Below are 23,095 nucleotides of genomic sequence, written 5' to 3' on the forward strand. Positions count from 1 at the left end.
TTTTCAGTTCCCCACCCCATTTCTCAAGGCTGTCCTTTCTATCCATCATTCACTCAGTCACCCAGGCCAGGAATCTTTAAATCATCTCCTCTTGCTTTTCCCTCTTTTAGCTACACCTGATCAGTCACTAAATTCTGCTGTTTCTATCTCCTAGGTTCCGATTGGATTCACTCTCTTATTTCCATACCCATGTGATTGTGGGAGTTTTATCTCTCATTATTTCTTACCTAAACTATTTCAGTAATCTGCTAATTGGCCTCCGTCAATTTATGTACTTCTAATTAAGCTCCTTCACACTGCTTGGTAGAATTATCTTTCTAAATTGCTTATCATATTATGTTACTCCCTTACTTAAAATTTTTTTCTAAGTTTTCATTGTCTACAGTACAGTTTGAACTATTTATCGCACTTTACATTTTACTTGCTTCACCAGCTTCATCACCTCTGACTTTTCAACACATGTCGTATACTTCAGTCTTTAAAAACTATTCATAATTGCCTCCATATCCCTTTCCCTTCTATCTCTGGATGGTTGTTCACACTATTTCTTGGCCTTTCTCACTCTGTCTCCTAAGGAATATCTGTTGACCTTTCAAACTCAGATGAAGTGCTCTCTCCACTATGGCTCCATAGACTTTTTTAAATAACTGTATATTTTTAAAACTCACTGCTCTATTTCCTCCATTAGACTGCAAGAGTTTCCTGGCAAATGACCATGCTTTATTCATCTATGTATATTTATTATCTTTCACAATTCCTTGTACTGAGAAGCCACTCAAAAAGTAGTCACTGAATAATGTCCTTTGTTTGGTCCCTGTTTTCTTTCTTTTTTCTAGTTTATAGTTTACTGTCCAATTAGTTTCCCTAAAACAGTTCTCTGTTTATGTCACTTCTCCCCTCTAAATCTTCCGAGGGACTTTGCTCACCTATAGGTTGATTCCAAACTCCTTGGTATGGTGCTTAGTTTCCTCAGACCTGTTTCCCCATATTTCTTTCCAACATCACTGTAAGTGTATCTACATGTACCTTTTACTTTCTTCCCAGAGTGGTCTACTTGATATTCTTCAAAATGTTCCATGTGAATTTACACTACTCTTTTACCTCTCAGATCATTATCCTGAGGTCAAATGACTTTTCCTCTTTTCTATCTTGTCTGATCTCACTCAACCTTCACAGTGAACTTTAAATCTACAACTCCATAGTACTTTCCCTGACCATTCCCTGAATAATAAATCTCTTTCTCCCAACTGTCACAGCACTTTTTCTTTATACTATAGTTTGTTGTGTTCAGCATTTATTTTATTGCTTGTATTCCTTGTTATCTTTGTGAAATTTTGACTTTTATTTGTCTCAACTATGTGACTAATATATAATGCATTAAGGATAGGGACTATATCTCAACAGTATTGAATCAATGCTTTTATTGTCCTTCACATCATTGATCAGGACTATTGTTATTCTTTCTCATATAAGGTATGACAATTTATTGATTTCCTGACTTGACTTACATGTGATTTTAGTCTTAACCAAGTTTTAAGTGCATTTTTGCTTATTGATTCTGACCATTTCTTAAATATGATATTATTTTCTATTGATTTCTAATCTTCTGCCTGCATGGCTGATGGTCCATAATTTTTAAAAACTTGTCCCTTACTCTTTAGCTTCCTGATCCAATTATCTTCCTCTGTATTGAGCCAATGGCTGATATGATGAGGAGGAGGAAAAAGAGAAGGAGGAGGAGTTAACCTGAGTATTTCAATCATGTTTCAAGGTACAGGGCTTCTTGTTTTCTCTTGTGGACATAGTCATGTGAACATATTCATTAAGTAGAGATAGAGAAAGTTTGCTGCTTCTGTATCCCAAAGTATGAAGGAAACATGTGGTCACCAGATGTGATGAAATAGAATTCCAGGGTCTCACTGTTTTTAACTTTTGGACCTATTATCTGTCCCAAGCCACTAGGTCTCTTTTGCATGTTATCCCCACCCAGAGATTGGACAGGGACACTCCCCATTTCTAAGGCCATGTCTTTAGGCTCATGGCCATATCTTTTTCCTTTTTCAACCTCAGCCACTTGAAAGAACTCCAACTTACAAAAGTGGTAAACTATTTGAGGTGCAAATTGTATTAGTTATTATTCGTCCAGATTTCTCAAACTTGAAGAAAATAGGCAATTTTGTGAAAATACATATTAGCTTCACTTACTACTTCACTTCCCTCCCTTTAGCAGTTCCGGAGCTCCAGGCCCAGTTCAAGCTCTTTTCCTGCTAGGCCTGTGCCCATTCCCAGCTTCTGGTCTCACATGCTGTACACCAGTGCTGGCTCTACTGTCCCCTTTGCCAGATGCAGCCTGTTGTATTAATGAAATTATACATTTGAACCAGATGAGTTTGACTTGGTGATTGGCCCTATGCACAGTCTACAATTTGGGTCAGACTTATAAAAAGTTTGGTAAATTTGGCACCATCTTTGAGGAAGTGTGGACTCTCTTAATACTCCAGAGAGAAACCTTCGGTATCTCAGACATTCCATCTCTTGTGGGCTTCTAGAAAAGGCCACCCTCTGCTGGCATGGAAGAGAGGGTTCCTTTTCAAACTATTCAAGTCATGTTGTGACTTGAAGTCGAAGTCTAGTACAAAATCGTGAAAACACAAAAGATAATTTGCACTGATTGTAGAATAAGCAGGTTCACTCTACTGCATAGGGACTCTGGTTTAGATGGTCCAGGAAGAAAACATTTCTACCACTGAAGTAGAATTCTATGAAAGAGTTTAAAATAAATGTCATTTCTAAAACATGAGAAAAAATACAGTTAAGTTAATTTGCTGAGGGGAGACAATGACCAGATCCCATGTACCAATTAAAAGGGATTTGTAGGTTCCAAGGTGGGATACCTCTTTGATTCATCCTCTTGTCAGCTTCAGTAGAAATGAGGCTTCAATTAGGAGCTTAGTAGTAAAGCCTGAGAATTTTTTCCATCCCAGATTTTTAAAGAATCATAAAGCAGCTTGAAAGAAAGCCTCACTCACTCATCCTGAAATCTCCACTGCAAAACAAATAATTGAAACCATAGCTGGGCATGATTAATGAGGATACATTATTATAATTTATTATACTGTTTTTGGAGGGCTGTTTTTCCTCCATTTTTTCTCATCTGTCTCCTCTGTTACCTCTCCTACTACACTGGAGACTGAGCAAAATGCAGATGTTAAGAACATAAAGATATCAAAGAGTTAGTCTTGGCTGAGTTAGCAGTGACCACATTATAGATCTCAGATTTTTCCTCCTTTCATGTGGCTTTTTTGTAGGTTGGACAATAAATTTGCTAGTATGAATTACTACACATTTGATCCAAACGTGCTGCAGTGGATAAAAAGAAGTAACTGTGGATAGGTCTGCGGGAACTTCTAGATCAAATTCGGGTATACATGGAGGGGCCCTAGAATTTAGGTGAAGCTTTTCAAATCTGACAAATACATTGCTTAAGACATTTGAAAAATTCTTAAAAACAAATAATAGAAAACCCTCCTTGTGCCTAATTACCACACAGATTTTCATATAGGGAGTCATATAAGGTAATTATAGTTAGTTAATGTTAGTTTTATTCACCTAAATATATCTCTACCTTTTGGTTGAGGTGTTCCCTTTTTTAATATTAAAGAATCTTCTAACTGCTTACAAAGCCCTGATGTTGAAAAGTGTTTAATTATATATAGATGTTCTAAATCCATCCTAAGCACTAAAACTGTGCGTTTCTTGTTTAAACTGTTAAACCTCTTGTCTAGCAATCATGAGCTTCTGTATTTTTTATCTGAAAAGAGTATATTTAGAGCAATGATTCTCAAACTTGACTGTACATTAAAATCACCTGAGGAGCTTTAAAAATTTCTGATGCCCAGGCTGTACTCCAGACCACTTAAATCAGAATTTTAGGACATGGTACCTAGGCATCAGTACTTTTTCTAGATCCCTAGAAAATTCCAATGTGTAGACAAGGTGGAGACCACTGATTTAGAAAGGTAGCATATTTTGATGGAAGAGCAAAGGCTTTGGAGTCAGCTAGTTCCTTGGTTGGTGTTCCATTTCTAGCACTTTATTCATTCATTTGAAAATATTTGAACACCTAATAAAAAAATAAAATGCCTAATACACACTGGTACGTCCAATACATGGGAAGTATTATTATAGTAATAATAATGTCTACTAATAAAACTGTCTTATGAATGGCACTATATACATATAGAAAACAAATATATTAATAAGATTGCATTTGAAGTGCCTTGTTATGCTTCAAGGTTACATTTACATGCTGTATTCATAAGGGTGACAAAGTCAAATAGACATCTCATCCACCTTTTAGTCTCTTAACACTTGGTACTTACCGTACAATGATTATTTTAACTCCACTTTGGAATTAATTTGGTATAATTAATTTGGTATACATATTGTCTTTATCAGTGCATGAAAAATATTATATTCATTGGTGCAATGCTAAACTCTAAGCTTCTTGAGAACAGAAAATGTTTTCTTACTCCTCCTGGCATCCCCATCTTAGCATGGTGCATCTCTCTCCATGATTCTAACATGCAGCCTGTTTTCTGAAGTCAGGTAGTTTGGTCATATTTGAGAAGCAATTAAAGACAGAGTATTGAAGGAATTATAGACTTTATATCCATAAGGGGTGTGTATGTTTGCACGTGTGTGCATGTGTGCCTGTGTGTGTGAGTGCGTGTCTGTGTGTTTGGAGAGAAAGATTTTCTATTAAAGGAAACCGTGCTTAGTTTAGTTCATTCCTTGGCTTATGGTCTCTTGCAGTAGGCATTTTCCTGAGGGTTGTCTGTTAGAAGACTGATCTTGTGGGTGGTCTGCCATACTGAATTTTGGATCTAAGATCTCAGCTCCAAGGCCCTCATCCTCCATAATGCCAGCAGACGGTACACTCCATCAATGCCTAATTTCTTCCTAGTAGTTTGAACCCACAATCTTTTTTGGTTTGGTACCAGAATCAACTTCATAAGACATAGAAGAAAGAATGTCTGGAATTGGGAACCTAAATATGTGACTTTCTTTTGAGAGGTGATTGATCAGAAGAACATTTGTTATCCACAGTGTGTTTATGGAAAACAGCTTTAAGAAGGAAAGGCTTTCTGACCTCATGGCAACCATTTTTGCCCACTGAAACTCCTGTCTTGATTGTTCTTTTAATTAATAAACATTTTAAACAAGAATTTGAGGAGGAAAAGGGTATGGTCATTTAAACTATCAATTGGCTGTACTTCTAACCACATTGTTCCAATCTGCACTTGTAGCTAAAGCCTCCACAGAGCTGAATCCATGACACATTCTAAACGAACTTAGGGAAAACCCTGAAATAAGGGTAGAGAATGTTTAGGCAAAGGGCCTTTTAAAACAGAGAAAATATTTTTTTAAAGTGTTGAAATACAAGGGTGTCCATAATTTTTACCTTTCTCCAATAAATTTATAGTCATGTAGAACATGCTGTAAAAATGGCTAATTGAGATTAGGGACTACAAATGGGCTTAAATTATTTTATCCTCCTATTAAGAGGAAATCACTCCTAACAGATTTGACATCCTCATTAATCATCACAGCTTCCACAATACTCACAAAAACAAAAGCCATGTAAATCTATTTGGTAGACAGAAGCAGAAAAGGAGTGGTATGTAGCTGACACTTAAGGCCGTTAAAGAAACGTGCTGGTTTCCTATAGAGGTACTGACTAGCTTTCTTCTAATAGATATTATTTATTTTATTAAAATTCTGCTTACCAGAGTACCGTGACTGGGTATAGAGATTGCACTGAAGATATTTCACCATTGGCAGGAGAGAGAGTGGGTCCTAATCAGTATCAACCTGGAGTATATATGAGCATCTTCCAGTAAAATGAAGTTAATTTTTGAAGTCAATTTTTTCCATACCACAGATATTAATCAATACTTAGAACTTGAGTGTATTATAAATTCTGAATCATTCTTCAACCAGTGGTTTCTGGTGTATATATTACCTGAGGAAAGAAGAGGCAAGAGCCTATTGAAGGAAGAAGGAAAACAACTGAAAGCTATACTATTTCCCATTCCCACGTCAATACCTCTGTGAAGACCCATCACTTATTCACAATGGTGATCAGTCAGACATTAATGATGTACAAACATTTTTGCATTCTCATTTCTGTTTTTTCTCCCCCCTTCTTAACTTTAGAGTTTGAAATATATACACCTTCTCTGCTCTTGGCTACTTATAGTTTGCTGTTGTCAATCAAATGTTGGATCATTGATCCATTTACAGTAAAAGTGTAATACATTTTGTAATAAAATTTTGTTGGATTGAAAAGATCCTGCTTCATCCCTGTGTGATGGGGAAACACCTGCATTTTAAAGGATCGTTCTAACCAAGTGATTAAGTTAAGAACACCCAGCTTGATATTGTAATACAAATATCTTTTGGAAATTACAGTTTTTGAAAACAAAACACAGTTAATGCTACAACTAATGAGTCACAAACAAAATGCAAGAAAATAAAGATATTTTCTCAAAAAGATTTGGAAAACTTAATTAGGAGATTTTTTTTTTTTTTTTTTTTTTTTTTTGGTATGTGGGCCTCTCACTGTCGTGGCCTCTCACATTGCAGAGCACAGGCTCCGGGCGCGCAGGCTCAACAGCCAGGCCTCGTGGGCCCAGCCGCTCCGCGGCATGTGGGATCTTCCTGGACCGGGGCACAAACCCGTGTCCCCTAGCATCGGCAGGCGGACTCTCAACCACTGCGCCACCAGGGAAACCCAATTAGGAGAATATTTTTAATGGTCAGTGTTTAAGATTGGCCTTGTGGTCTTCCTCTAGATTTTACACTGTATATTTTGTAAGCTATTTCCTTTGTTCACCCTCACCTTCCTTCACATTTAGCATTGATTTAGATGATTTGGAATGGAAAGCTTCCCCTTTCTCTAAAAAGGGGAAACTAATCAATAAGAGATACTATATAGTTCTCAGCATTCCCTGCTAAGAACTTTACTAGCATGATTGATCCTCTTGGCATTAATCTTCCTTTTTCTCTGCTCTGTGATCTGGGTTAGGATGGGGCAGTGCCTGAAAAAGCTGTAGCACCAGTGAGATGGATCCTAATTTCTACTGTAAAATTTCTTTTTTCTGGTAAGGGTTTTAAGCTTAGATTTTACTGTTTGTGTGAAGGCAAAATGTGGCTGTCTCAAAAATATTCTAATAGCACATCCTGGGAAGGCCAACCAGCCAAAAACATCATTGGATGTTCATTTCGTTCCCCAGTTTAAGGAAAGAAAAGGAAATCACACCTTATACGTAATGCCATAAATGTGCTTTCTTTGGTCGATTATGAACAGCATGCATTGGATTTTAACATGTGGATCTTTGACTTTCAGGGGTGAGATATTTTATAATCATCCAATCATCTGGTTTGCTTCCAGTGTAATCATTATTTAATTAGGGTATAAAAATTTAATGGAGGCAACATGGAAAATATTAATATTAATACATAACATTTATTGAATATCATCACTGCCCTAGAAATTGAACAAAGCACAAAATTAGAGTACCTGCCAGTTAGCTTAGCATACATTTGCCAATTTTTAAAGCAATTATTTTAAAAAAAACTATTAAGTGTCTTTATAACCACTGTAGTATGAAACCTAAAAGATCTAGTTAATCCTTTTCACCAAAATTCATCATCAATATTTTAATATTACCTGCTTAGGAATACTACTCCCACTGTCTTAACAAGTGTGCCAAGATGAACTGGAATAACTAAATTTTCCCATCAAATTAGCAACGGGCTGCAGTGGGAGGACATGGATAAATAACCCTAGCAAAAACTAATTTTATCTCAAGAACTACTGAAAGGAGAAATTGCATCTCATCCCAATACGTTTTTTGTCGTGAATCACTGTAGGCTACTGTACATTCCCTAGGCAAAACAGATTGCGAGCATCGGATTTAGAATTCTGCAGTGGTTCACTGGCCATGTATTCACAAAAACGGAAAGCCAATAGCTATTCTTGCAAATGCTTTCTGTGCTTCCAAAGTATCATCCTATCTTCCTTTTCTCATTTTCAACTAAATTTATCAAAAAAGGAGGGGGAGCAAGCGGCGGCACAGAAGGCAGTCTACACATGCTACCTGCTCTGCTTCACCACTCACCCTTCTTACTTTCTACTCCTACCACTCAGGAGAAACTGTTCTCTCAAAGATGCCTTGTAACCTCTCATTTCCAAATTGAAAGGCTTTTACTCAGTTCTTGTTTTCATGCAAAATACGGAACAGTTGACACTGTTAAACAGCCCCTCTTTTATTAATTTCTCTTTCCAAGGCTTTGTGGCACTGCTTTCTCTGGGGTTCCCCTGACATCTTTTTTAATATCCTTTACTACCTCCTTATCTTTTTTACCCCCTAAATGATGGTGTTTCCATAAATTCTATTCTTGACATCTTATATTCTTTATCTTCAAAGACTCCCTTAATTCTTGGACTCACTGCGTGAATTTTAACTCTGAAGTCTAGTCCACTACCACTGTGACCTTTGCTCCTACTGTTCTCTCCTTTGTCCTTCTGCTCCAGCCATGCTGGTCTGTTGGGCATTGTATTTGCCAAGTCGACTCTCCTCTCAGAGGTTTTGCATTTGATGCTCTCTGTGCTTGGACTGCTCTTCCCCAAGTATCTGAAGGGCATGTTTCCTCATCTCCTTCAGGTCTCTGGTCAAATGTTACCTTATAGGTAAGGCTTTCCCAGGTCACCCCATGTAAAATAGTAATTCCTACTCTCCACACTCACTTTTCTGCCTCAGGTTTCTCTATGCTCCTTAACAGCATCAGATATTTTATATGTTTTTTTATTTGCTTATCATCTGCCTCCCCATCCTATAATATGTGCTTCATAAAGGCAGGGATTTTTTATCTGTTTTGTTCACAGTATATTCTCAGTGCCTACAACTGTGCCTGGCACATAGTAGATACTCAATAAATATTTGTTGCATGAATGAATGAGTTACCAGAGTTATAAAGAAGTCAAACTGTCCATGATTCCAAAATTCCTAAATCTCACTATCATTCATCTTACCTATGATGGAAGTGGGGCAACTTCTTGGATCACCTCTCAGACCATGATATGAGAATTTGTGTAGAAGAGATTTATGAAGGCACTTCTCTCAGGGGCAACTTCTTTCCCCTCTAGAGATAGTGCTGGAGAAGATAGAAATAATTAGTCAGGATGTGGCTCTGAATGTGAGTCCAGTGCATTTGCCTAGAAAGCCCCTCACAGGTGAGAAAAATTAGTCATACATCAGCTTCACAAAAATCTTGAGTTAAGCTGAATTAATTACTTTGTCATCAACAATATGTTTGAATCATATTGATATGGCCAAACACAGCTCATTGAGAAAGTCAGCAATGTGAGGAAGCCAAATAAGATTTTAAAACTCCATGGTCTTGGCAGGTCATTTTACCAATAACCAAATGATACACCATTATAAATTGTAAAGGTTCTTATTTTGATTTTTCAATATATTCATATTGGACCTTTCTAAAGACCAGAATATGGTCCCCCTACTATTTTTTATGTCCATAGGCCCATAAATCTAATTAAATTTTAAAAGATCCCCATAAAAATGTTCTGTGAAAAGTCTTTTTGTTAACAAAACTAAGTTTTTCACAATGCTGAAAATTTGTCATTGTAAAAATCAGAATTCTCTGAAGTCTGGTTAATTCTAAAGCAAGCTAGAACATTAGCTTGCTTTCAAGAAAGCAAATATCTCAGTGAGTTCAAAGCAAAATGTTTGGGCACAAGAGTATATAGCCATTTCAAAAAAGACTTTATTTTAAGATACTTCCTTTAAGGAACACTTGTCTAGACATGTCTTCCTTGCCTTGTGTGAAATTAATAGCTTGAAAAGAACTCTGTGAATGGTTCCAAATGCAAACTTCGAAATTGTTGAATAACTTAATAAAGATGCATTTCATTCCTGGTTTACCAAATATCGTTTGACAATGCTTCCAACAGTCAAGATGGTTTCTATAATGGAGAATGCCACATTATTTAATAATAATGCCACCCAAAAGGAGAACTCTCTTTAAGACTTAACTGCACAGAACATCTATTTATTATTGAAAAAATAAGTTCATCCAAGTGTCCTCTGAAATCATTAATAGTGTAGAGAAAGGCTTTCTAATACAGAAAAAGCCCAAAGTCAAAGAAGAATCTGAGCCTCTCCTCTATTAGCAAAGAGAACTTTGTGTTCACCTGCACAATTGGGTGAAATAACATTGGTCTTATGAAGCAGGTGCACACTTGATGGAGAAAATAGACTCGCTGAGACTCTACACATAGTATCTGTGTGTCAGATACTTTTGCATATCTTATCTTATTCAATCCTCAAAAACAACCTGTCAGATAGGTACAGTTATTTCTATATTAATGGTAAGACAACTCTGGTTCTAAGAGATTCAGAGATGTGTGACCAAGTTGGAATTTGAACCCAGGTCTTGTGACTCCATGGCCAGTGTTCTTTCCACTAAATCACACCATCCCATGAGTCTGTCCAATTATCTGAGGCAGAAATGGTATTCACAATAAAATATTATTAGGAAAGTCAACAGATTCCAATACTCCACCCATACTCCTTCAGAAACTTCCCTCAGAAATGTTTACATTTTCTGTGCCTGTTCCAGATCCTATGGCTGTATAACAAATTAACCCACAATTCAGTGGCAGAAATCAACCGTTTATTATGCTCATGGATTCTGCAGATCAAGAGTTGGAACAAGGCATGGCAGGGGCAGAATGCCCTCTACCCATAATGTTTGGGGGCATCGGCCAGAAGGCTAAAAGATGGAATCACCAGAAGTATACCTCATTCACATGTCTGTGGTTGTTGCTGACTATGGGCTTAGATCTTAGTTGAGACTGTGAGACAGACATCTCCATGTGGTCTGGGATTCCTCATTACATGGGACCTGAGTTCTAAGGGCAGGACCAACCCAAGAGAGGGAGTCAGAATCAGGCGAGTATAACACCTTTTTGAGCCTAGCCTTGTAATTCATGTGGTGTCACTTCTGCTGCATTCTGTTCATTAGAAGTCAGTCATTAGGGCAAGTCCTAATTTATGGGAAGGAGAATTGGGTTCTTTTTTGTAGGAACAGTGTTGGAGAATTTGCGGAGGTGTTTTAAGGTTACTACAGTGCCCCTCCCCTAGCTTTGGAGTGCCTTGCTTGCAAGAGTCTGCGACTGCAACTCTTCCTTGGAGAACTGCCCTCAGGTTGAGCCACTTTGCTCCCAAGCCAGAGGTGCCAGGGAGGTTACATGGGGAAACCCTTTTTTCACAGAATGGAACATAACTCACATTTTAATCCTGTGGGATTAAAATGAAGCTACCCTCCACAGACTTTGCTTAAAATCACGCACCTGCTTGATTTCTTTTCCTTCCTTGTCTTCTAGGAGAACTTCCTTAATAAATTTTTGTACACAAATTTTCATTTCATAGTCCTCTACTGGGAATTCAACCTATGACAGGGGTGACCTGCACATCTGTAAAATGATTCTGACTCATAAGAGCAAATTCGGATGGTACCATCTTTGCTGTCCCTAGTATGCCCCCAGCATGTGTACATGTTGGTTTATTCTAAAGGGTTCAGCAAGATGTATTAATTCACAGATTGTGACCATCACAGAATATTTGGAAATACTTTATATTTTAAATGTCTGAGCCTCTTTCAATTGTTGAGAGGTTCAAAGTGTAGCTTTATTAAGCTTCATTCTCTAGTTAATTTTTATTATTTATTTGTTTATTTATTTATTTATTTATTTTTGCCACGTGCTATGGCTTGCAGGATCTTAGTTCCCCAGGGATTGAACCCATGCCCCCTACAATGGAAGCAAGGAGTCTTAACCACCGGACTGCCAGCAAAGTCCTTAGTTAATTTCTTAAAGGTGTATACTTTGTAGCAGACCTTCAGGTTTCTCTAAGGAATTAATTGGGCATTTTCCCAGTAATTGTATCTACATAAATTACTTGTGCATCAAAGCAGAGAAAATATATTTACTAGAATTTCCTTTGGAAAAAGCAGTGGATGTGACAATTGGATGACAGGTACTATCACAAAAGGCAGATGTGCAGTCACATGCAGTGAACAAGTCCTATGGAAGGGACAGCAGGAAGAAGAGAGAGAGCAGTAGTAAGAGAGGAAGTGACGGAGAGGGAGAGAAAGCAGAGGGGAGAGTGAGGAGAGACAAGAAGGAGAGGACGGTAAGCAGAGAGTGGGTGGAAGGATGTTCTTCACTGTGATTCTCTCACAGTGATCCCCAAATTCTTCATTAAATCTGCAAATCCTAATGTGGTTGATGCGTTTGAGCTTCCTGCAGAAGCAGGAATGGAGAAAAGTTTTGTGTCAAGTTTGTACTAGATGCTAAATCTGACTTACCAGCGTGGATTCTGGAATGAAAACAAAATATCTACTGGATGTTTGTCAGATATTCACAGAGGTCATTGGGAGACCACTGGACATTCCACGTTCTGAATTTGGGAGTTTGACACTCTCTGAAAAGGACAGGGCAGTCCCAAGTGACATCTGAGTTACATTTGTTTTTTCCCAGTGAAGGGATGAGAGCAAAATGCCTTGTCAGCACCGAAATCTCCACAGAGTGGCCTGGCATTATGGTAAACTCTCTAGTCTGCTTTATGAAGATGGTTCTGTCTGGATGTCTCTCAGGATAGTTGCCTTCAAATGTTTTATTTAGTGGAAACCATAGCAACTCACAATTTCTACTTAAAATGGTGCTTATGATGCAATGAATAAGTATTGCCAAGCTAAATTTTCTAGAATCATTTCATTGCTAAATGATAGTGTTGTAGTATATAGATTGAGAATATTCCCTGTTTCTTGTGTTTTCAGAAATATCTAGAAGGCAGGTTAAATCATGTTACTTTGCCCATTTTTTAAATGCAATTTCATTTTCATTTGCCAGTGATTCCAAAACAAACCCCTGGATCCCATAAACCTTGAGCTACCGATACTTCATACTTATAACAACAATGTAGAAGCAGTGTAGAATTAAAAGTTAGATCAGAGACATTCACTGTGGTGATACCAGGCCTGCCAGTTAGGGTTCTACAGGAAACAAGTGACACGCTGAAAAAGGTTGAATTGAGTAAATTTTGGATGAGACTATTTACGGAGGTGTGAGCAGAGCCAGGGCAACCAGCAAGGGAGGATGAAGCATCGAGGGACTATTAACAGCAAGAAAGCATTGTCACTACCAGGCCTGAAGAGGCAAGGAGAAAGAACAGTTCTCCTAATAGAGACCGCTGAGAACTGGAACAGTAGAAAAAGGGCCACCTGAGAGGAACTGTGGCCTTAGGGGCACAAAAACTACCAGAAGGATAGTAAGACGGGGAGAACACAAGAGGAATGACTATCCCAACCTTTCTTCAGTCTCCTATGGGTGCTGCTCATTGGCAGAACCCAAAGGCAAACCAGAGAATAAGGGGTCCTGGGTGATTATGCCATAGAGGTCAGCTTCCCAGCCCAGGGCAAGGCAGAAAAAAGTTGGGAAATTAGAGGAAGGAGAATGCTGGCAAATAGAAAATAACCAACATACCAAGTTTAGAATATCATTAGAACTGACAGCGTTGCTTTTTTCCAGTGCTATAGGAATCTCTCATTGCTTTTAAACCTAGCTCTTTTTAAATCACCTGGGTTTTACTAGGCGGAAATGAACATGAAACCACAGGACAAAATTGGATAGAAGTATTGTATATTGTTAGGGAAGAAAGTTCTAAAATAACTTTTAAAATTATAAGCTCCTAACTGATATGGAGCCTCAGAAGTGGAATTAACATATAAACAGAAACTGAATGCAGGAGAAAATAGAAAAGGAAGGAGGCTTTCTCCACCTATAACCTTGGGCCTCACAGATATAGGAGGGACTCCAGAATGTACCATCTATCCCCCTTGTTCTACATAAGAAACAATGTGATCTGACCATATTACACAACAAGATCTATTGAATTTTATTTTATTTTTTATTTTTTTAATTTAATTTTTATTTTATATTGGGATATAGTTGATTTACAATGTTGTGTTAGTTTCAGGTGTACAGCAAAGTGGTTCAGTTATACATATACCTACATCCATTCTTTTTCAGATTATTTTCCCTTATAGGTTATTATACAATATTGAATAGAGTGCCCTGTGCTATACAGTAGGTCCTTGTTGATTATTTGTTTTATATATAGTAGTGTGTATAAGTTAATCCCAAACCCCTAATTTATCTCTCCCCACCCTCACCTTTCCCCTTTGGTAACCGAAAGTTTGTTTTCTAAGTCTGTGAGTCTGTTTCTGATTTGTAAATTAAGTTCATTTGTATAATATTTTAGATTCCACATATAAGTGATATCATATGATATTTGTCATTCTCTGACTTACTTCACTTACTATGATAATCTCCATGTCCATCCATATTGATGCAAATGGCATTATTTCATTCTTTTTTATGGCTGAGTAATATTCCATTGTATATATGGAATATTCCATTATTCCTCTGTCAATAGACATTGAGGTTGCTTCCATGTCTTGGCTGTTGTAAATAGTGATGCAGTGAGCATTGGGATGCATGTATCTTTTCTACTTGTTTTTCTCTGGATATATGCCCAGGGGTGGAATTGCTGGATCATATGGTAGTTCTATTTTTAGTTTTTTAAGGAACGTCCTTACTGTTCTCCATAGTGGCTGTATCAATTTACATTCCCACCAACAGTGTAGGAGGGTTCCCCTTTCTTCACACCATCTCCAGCATTTATTATTTGTGGACTTTTTGATGATGACCATTCTGACTGGTGTGAGGATAACTCATTGTAGCTTTGATTTGTATTTCTCTAATAATTAGCGACATTGAGCATCTTCTCATATACTTCTTGGCCATCTTATGTCCTGGCCATCTGTATGTCTTTGGAGAAATGTCAATTTAGATCTTCTGGCCATTTTTTTATTGGGTTGTTTGTTTTTTGATATTGAGCTGCATGAGCTGTTTGTATATTTTGGAGACTAATCCCTTGTCAGTTGCTTAATTTGCAATTATTTTCTCCCATTCTGTGCATTGAATTTTCGTTTTGTTGATGGTTTCCTTTGCTGTGCAAAAGCTTTTAAGTTTAATTAGTCCCATTTGTTTATTTTTTGTTTTATTTTCATTACTCTAGGAGGTGGATCCAAAAAGATGTTGCTGGGATTTATGTCAAAGAGTGTTCTGCCTATGTTTACGTCTAAGAGTTTTGTAGTGTCCGGTCTTACATTTAGTACTTTAATCCATTTTGTGGTTATTTTTGTGTATGGTGTTAAGGAATGTTCTAATTTCATTCTTTCCCATGTCACTATCCAGTTTTCCCAGAACCACTTATTGAAGAGACTGTCTTTTCTCCATTGTATATCCTTACCTCCTTCATCATGGATTAATTGACGCATAGGTGCGTGGGTTTACTTCTGAGCTTTCTACTAAATTTCTGTTTTTGTGCCAGTACCATACTGTTTTGATTACTGTAGCTTTGTAGTATAGTTTGAAATCAGGGAACCTGATTCCTCCAGCTCCATTTTTCTTTGTCAGGATTTCTTTGGCTATTCAAGGTCTTTCGTGTTTCCATACAAATTAAAATTTGTTTTTGCTCTAGTTCTGAGAAAAATGCCACTGCTAATTTGATAGGGATTGCATTGATTCTGTAGATTGCCTTGACAATATTGATTCTTCAAATCCAAGAACATGGTATATCTCTCCATCTGTTATTATCATCTTTAATTTCTTTCATGAGTGTCTTATACTTTTCTGCATGCAGGTCTTTTGTCTCCTTAGCTAGGTTTATTCCTAGGTATTTTATACTTTTTGTTGCAATGGTAAGTGGGAGTCTTTCCTTAATTTCTCTTTCAGATATTTCATCATTAGTGTATAGGAATGCAAGAGATTTCTGGGGATTAATTTTGTATCCTGCTACTTTACCGAATTCATTGATTAGCTCTAATATTTTTCTGGGAACATCTTTAAGATTCTCTATTTATAGTATCGTCATCTGCAAACAGTGACAGCTTTACTTATTTTCTGCTTTGTATTCCTTTTATTTCTTTTTCTTCTGTGATTGCTGTGGCTAAAACTTTCAAAACTATGTTGAATAATACGGATGAGAGTGGGCAACCTTGTTTTGTTCCTGATCTTAGTGGAAATTTTTTCAGTTTTTCACCAATGAGGACGATGTTGGCTGTGGGTTTCTCATATATGACCTTTATTATGTTGAGGAAAGTTCCCTCTATGCCTACTTTCTGGAGGGTTTTTATCATAAATGAGTGTTGAATTTTGTTGAAAGCTTTCTCTGCATCTATTGAGATGATCATATGGTTTTTTATCCTCCAATTTGTTAATATGGTGTATCACATTGATTGATTTTCGTATATTGAAGAATCCGTGAATTCCTGGGATAAACCCCACTTGATCATGGTGTATGATCCTTTTAATGTGCTGTTGGATTCTGTTTGCTAATATTTTGTTGAGGATTTTTGCATCTATGTTCATCAGTGATATTGGCCTGTAGTTTTCTTTCTTTGTGACATCTTTGTCTGGTTTTGGTGTCAGGGTGATGGTGGCCTCGTAGAATGAGTTTGGGAGTATTCCTCCCTCTGCTGTGTTTTGGAAGATTTTGGTAAGGATAGGTGTTAGCTCTTCTCTAAATGTTTAATAGAATTCACCTGTGAAGCCATCTGGTCCTGGGCTTTTGTTTGTTGCAAGATTTTTAATCACAGTTTCACTTTCAGTGCTTGTGATTGGTCTGTTCACATTTTCTATTTCTTCCTGGTACAGTCTCAGAAGGTTGTGCATTTCTAAGAATTTGTCCATTTCTTCCAGGTTGTCCATTTTATTGGCATACAGCTGCTTGTAGTAATCTCTCATGATCCTTTGTATTTCTGCAGTGTTAGTTGTTAACTTCTGCTTTTTCATTTCTAATTCTATTGATTTGAGTCTTCCCCTTTTTTTGTCTTGATGATTCTGGCTAATGGTTTATCAATTTTGTTTATCTTCTCATAGAACCAGCTTTTAGTTTTATTGAACTTTGCTATAGTTTCCTTCATTTCTTTTTCATTTACTGCTGATCTGGTCTTTATGATTTCTTTCCTTCGGCTAACTTTGGTGTTTTTTTGTTCTTCTTTCTCAAATTGCTTTAGGTGTAAGGTTAGGTTGTTTAATTGAGATGTTTCTTGTTTCTTGAGGTAGGATTGTATTGCTATAATCTTCCCTCTTAGAACTGCTTTTGCTGCATCCCATAGATTTTGGGGTGTCTTGTTTTCATTGTCATTTGTTTCCAGGTATTTTTTTTTATTTCCTCTTTGATTTCTTCTGTGATCACATGGTTATTTAGTAGTGTATTGTTTAGCCTCTATGTGTCTGTATTTTTTACACATTTTTTCCTGAAATTGATATCTGGTCTCATAGCGTTGTGGTCAGAAAAGATACTTGATATGATTGCAACTTTCTTTAATTTACCAAGGTGGTATTTGTGATCTGAAGATATGATCTCTCCTGGAGAATGTTCCATGAGGACTTGAGAAGAAATTGTATTAGGTTGTTTTTGGATGGAATGTCCCATAAATATTAAGTCTATCTTGTTTAATGTATGATTTAAAGCTTGTGTTTCCTTATTTTTCTTCATTTTGGATGATCTGTCCATTGGTAAAAATGGGGTTAAAGTCCCCTACTATTAATATGTTACTGTTGATTTCGCCTTTTTTGGCTGTTGGCACTTACCTTATATATTAAGGTGCTTCTATGTTGGGTGCATAGATATTTACAGTTGTTATATCTTCTTGTTGGATTGATCCCTTGATCATTATGTAGTGTCCCTCTTTGTCTGTTGTAATAGTCTCTATTTTAAAGTCTATTTTATCAGATATGACAATTGCTACTTCAGCTTTCTTTTGATTTCCATTTGCATGGTATATCTTTTTCCATCCCCTCACTTTCAGTCTGTATGTGTCCCTAGGTCTGAAGTGGGTCTCTTATAGACAGTATATATGTGGGTCTTGCTTTTGTGTCCATTCAGCCAGTCTATATCTTTTGGTTGGAGCATTTAATCCATTTACGTTTAAGGTAGTTACTGATATGTATGTTCCTATTACCATTTTCTTAATTGTTTTGGGTTTGATTTTGTAGGTCTTTTCCTTCTCTTGTGTTTCTTGCCTAGAGAACTTCTTTTAGCATTTGTTGTAGAGCTGGTTTGGTGGTGTTGAATTCTCTTAGCTTTTGCTTTTCTATAAAGGTTTTAATTTTGCCGTGAAATCCGAATGAGATCCTTGCTGTGTAGAGTAATCTTGGTTGTAGGTTTTTCCCTTTCATCACTTTAAATATGTCCTGCCACTCCCTTCTGGCTTGCAGAGTTTCCACTGAAAGGTCAGCTGTTAACCTTATGGGGATTCCGTTGTATGCTAATTGTTGCTTTTCTGTGCTACTTTCAATATTTTTTTTTTGTATTTAATTTTTGTTAGTTTGATTAATATGTGTCTTGGCATGTTTCTCCTTGGATTTATCCTGTATGGGACTCTCTGTGCTTCCTGGACTTGATTGACTATTTCCTTACCCATATTAGTGAAGCTTTCAGCTATAATCATCTTCAAATATTTTCTTAGTGCCTTTCTTTTCCTCTTCTTCTTCTGGGACCCCGATAATTCAAATGTTGGTGCGTTTAATGCTGTGCCAGATGTCTCTGAGATTCTCCTCAATTCTTTTCATTCTTTTTTTTTTATTCTGCTCTGCAGAGGTTATTTCCACTATTTTATCTTCCAGGTCACTTATCTGTTCTTCTGCCTCAGTTATTCTGCTATTGATGCCTTCTAGAGAATTTTTAATTTCATGTATTGTGTTGTTCATCATTGTTTGTTTGCTCTTTCGTTCTTCTTGGTCCTTGTTAAAAGTTACTTGTATTTTCTCCATTCTATTTCCAAGATTTTGGATTATATTTACTATCATTACTCTCAATTAGTTTTCAGGTAGACTGCCTATTTCCTCTTCATTTGTTTGGTCTGGTGAGTTTTTACCTTGCTCCTTCATCTTCTGTGTGTTTCTCTGTCTTCTCATTTTGCTTAACTTACTGTGTTTGGGGTCTCCTTTTCACAGGCTGCATGTTCATTGTTCCCGTTGTTTTTGGTATTCTCTCCCAGTGGGTAAGGTTGGTTCTGTGGGTTATGTAGGCTTCCTGGTGGAGGGGACTGGTTCCTGTGTTCTGGTGGATGAGTTTGCATCTTGTCTTTCTGGTGGGCAGGACCATGTCTGGTGGTGTGTTTTGGCATGTCTGTGACCTTGTCATGATTTTAGGCAGCCTCTCTGCTAATGTTTGGGTTTGTGTTCCTGTCTTGCTAGCTGTTTGACATAGGGTGTCCAGCACTGTAGCCTGCTGGTCGTTGAGCAGAGCTGGGTCTTAGTGTTGAGATGGAGGTCTCTGGCAGACCTTTCACTGTTTGATATTACATGGAGCTGGGAGGTTTCTGATGGACTAATGTCCTGAACTGAACTCTCCCACCTCAGGGGCTCAGGCCTCACACCTGAGCAGAGCACCAAGACCCTGTTAGCCACACGGATCAGAAGAAAAGGGAAAGAAAAAAGAAAGAAAGAAAGAAAATTAAATAATTAAATACATTAAAGTTATTAAAATAGAAAAAAATTATTAAAAATAAAAAAAGAACAAAAGAAGAGAGCAACCAAACCAAAAACAAATCATTCAATGTTAACAAGCTCTACAAACTACACTAAGAAAAAAGCAACAAAAAAACATAAAATGGACAGTCACCCTAGGGCAAATTGCAAAAACAAAGCTATACAGACCAAATCACACAAAGAAGCATACACATACACCCTCACAAAAAGAGGAAAAGAAAAAAATATATATATATATAAAATTAAAAAAGGAAGAGAGCCAGAAAATCAATAAAGAAATCTACCATGATAATAAGCTCTAAATACTAAGCAAGATTAAACATAAAAGCAGAAACGAATTAGATGCAGAAAGCAAACCTGAAGTCTACAGTTCCTCCCAACGTCCCCCACCTCAATTTTGGATGATTTGTTGCCTATTCAGGTATTTCACAGGTGCAGGGTACATCAAGTTGATTTTGGAGATTTAATCTGCTGCTCCTAATGCTGCACGGAGAGATTTCCCTTTCTCTTCTTTGTTTGCACAGCTCCTGGGGTTTAGCTTTGGATTTGGCCCTGCCTCTGCGTGTAGGTCGCCTGAGGGCATCTGTTCCCAGCCCAGACACCACGGGCTTAAAGGAGCAGCTGATTAGGGAGTCTGGCTCACTCATGCCTCAGGGAGAGAGGGATACAGAATGCGGGGCAAGCCTGCGGCGGCAGAGGCCAACATAACATTGCAACAGCCTGTGTTCTCCCGGGGAATTTGTCCATGGATCACGGGACCCTGGCAGTGGTGGGCTGCACAGGCTCCTGGGTGGGGAGGGGTGGATAGTGACCTGTGCTTGCACACAGGCTTCTTGCTTGCTGTAGCATGAACCTTAGCATTTCATGCCTGTCTCTGGGGTCCACGCTGATAGCCACACCTTGTGCCTGTCTCTGGAGCTCATTTAGGTGGTGCTCTGAATCCCCTCTCCTCGTGCACCCCGAAACAATGGTCTCTTGCCTCTTAGGCAGGTCCAAAGTTTTTACTGGACTCCCTCCCAGCTAACTGTGGCACACTAGCCCCCTTTAGGCTATGTTCACACAGCCAACCCCAGTCTTCTCCCTGGGACCTGGACTCTGAAGCCGGGTCCTCAGCTCCCAGCCCCCACCCACCCTGGTGGGTGAGCAGACAAGCCTCTCAAGCTGGTGAGTGCTGGTTGGCACCTATTCTCTGTGTGGGAATCTCTCTGCTTTGTCCTCTGCACCCCTGTTGCTGCGCTCTCCTCCATGGCTCCAAAGCTTCCCCCCTGCCTACTCCCCGTCTCCACCAGTGAAGGGGCTTCCTAATGTGTGGAAACTTTCCCTCCTTCACAGCTCCCTCCCCGAGGTGCAGGTCCTGTCCCTATTCTTTTGTTTCTGTTTTTCTTTTGCCCTACCCAGGTACGTGGGGAGTTTCTTGCCTTTTGGGATGTCTGAGGTCTTCTGCCAACGTTCAGTAGGTGTTCTGTGGGAGTTGTTCCACATGTAGATGTAGTTTTGATGTATTTGTGTGGAGGAAAGTGATCTCCACATCTTACTCCTCTGCCGTCTTGAAGGCGCCCCTATTGTTATATTTTTAGTCTTTTTCTCTTTGGGGTATCTTTAAATTTTTTTCATGTGTTTCTTTACAAATGAAATTAAACAATTTTCCAAATGGTTATAAAAATTTTATTACAGATTTCCTGTTCATATCATTTGTTTATTATCTAGTTAGTTTGCTTATCTTTCCTTGTATGTTTAAGAAATTAGTCCTTTGTCATATATATTACAAATATATTCTATTAGTTACTTCTTTATTTTACTTGTAGAATATTTCCATATATGTCTATGAAATTTTTTACATGTATTCAAATTTATCATTTTTCTTTATGAGTTTTAAATTCCCCCTCTTACTTAGAAAGGTCTACTTCATTCCAAGAATTGAAATATTCTCTATTTTCTTTCTCATATTTTGTCTTTTTTTTTTTTTTTTTTGAAGCTTACAATTTTGATTTATCCAGAATTTATTTAGATTTGAGGGGTGAAGTTGCAAGTTTTTGTCCTGGCCGTTTTTCATAGCTGTTTTTTCCAATACCACTTACTGGATCATCCATCTTTCCACCCACTGATCATACTCACCAAGATTAGGTTTACCTGTGAGTTAGATACTAAAAATAAAAGTAGCTTACACACACACAAAAAAGGTATATTTCTTTCTTATAATACTGTAGCCTGGGGTTTATACAGTGGCTCTATCCCATTAAATCATCAAAAGTGCAGACTATCTCAGTTGATCCACTACTTCTAAAATGTGGGGCTTTGAGGTCCAAAGCAAATATGGTTCAAAATGTGGTGCTATTTGGTCCAAGTTGGTTTCTTTTGTATGCTAAGCATCAGGATGCAGGACAGAGTAAAGAAGATAGGAAAGAGGTATAGAGATAAACTATCCTTTAAGGCAGATTCCCAAAAGCTGTCATATAACACCTTGGCTTAAGTTTCATCAGCTAAAACTTAGTCACATGGCTACACATATTTTCAGAGAGGCTGGGGAAAGTATTCTTTATTTTGAGCATGGATGTGCCCACCTAAAGATGATAGAACTATGGAAGAAGGTGACAATGACTAGCAGGGAAAAACTGGTGGTCTTCACCATACTCCTTCATATGGTACCATTGATCCCAATGGATTCTTCATGTCTGGATTCTTGCATTTCACTCAACTCACTGTGAGTTTTCCCTGTACCAATGCTACTCTGTTCTAAGTAACATATACTTACTATCTTTACATTAGGTAAGATTAGGCTTGTTATCCTTTTTTTCAGATTTTTCAAATTTGTGTTGGTTTTCCTATGTGTTCATCCAGATCAACTGAACAATCTGTAGTAATAAAGTGAGATGTTTTATATATAGAATTTCTATTTAAAAGTTATTCATTGCTTTGAAGGAAATGCCTTAATAAATTTCCTTGGAAATAACCAAGTCACTTCAGGGTGCCAAGGCATTAGAAAAGAAGTTTACCCCTGCATAACACAAAGAAGATTTTGGAGGGAGAATTCAATCTGAGAGGAATTGAATAGAAAGCATTTTCATTGTTGGGATATAAATCCTTCTTCTGCATGCTATTCTTCTAATTTTAGTTAAAGTCTACCAAATATACTAATTGTTCATGTGACTGATTTCAGCTTTAGAAACTGAAGAGGAACTGAGTATCAAAGTGAGATCAATGTGCTGTAGAAAAAAAAAAGTATTACCCAAAGATACAGGGCCCAAAAACAAAATGGTCATGGCATGTAGATCCCAGGAATTTACAGAAATCTTGGGAAGGGTTTAGATTTTCTTGGATTATGAAAGTAAAGGTTTGAGACAATCTTAAGACTATCTCAAAGGTTGATGCAGCTCCAACTGA

General features: G+C 37.6%; 1 pseudogene across 1 annotated transcript in view; it reads right to left on the minus strand.

The window, feature by feature from the left end:
• The window catches only part of LOC307051320 (phosphorylase b kinase regulatory subunit beta-like), a 98,923-nt pseudogene extending 90,210 nt beyond the window's left edge, over positions 1-8,713 (minus strand). The window contains exon 1 of the transcript in view: positions 8,433-8,713. The product of the transcript in view is annotated as a phosphorylase b kinase regulatory subunit beta-like (transcript). The remainder of the gene's footprint in view (positions 1-8,432) is intronic.
• Between the last annotated feature and the right edge of the window lie 14,382 nt (positions 8,714-23,095).

This window comes from Hyperoodon ampullatus (assembly GCF_949752795.1).
Source record: "Hyperoodon ampullatus genome assembly, chromosome: 4".
NCBI lineage: Eukaryota > Metazoa > Chordata > Mammalia > Artiodactyla > Ziphiidae > Hyperoodon > Hyperoodon ampullatus.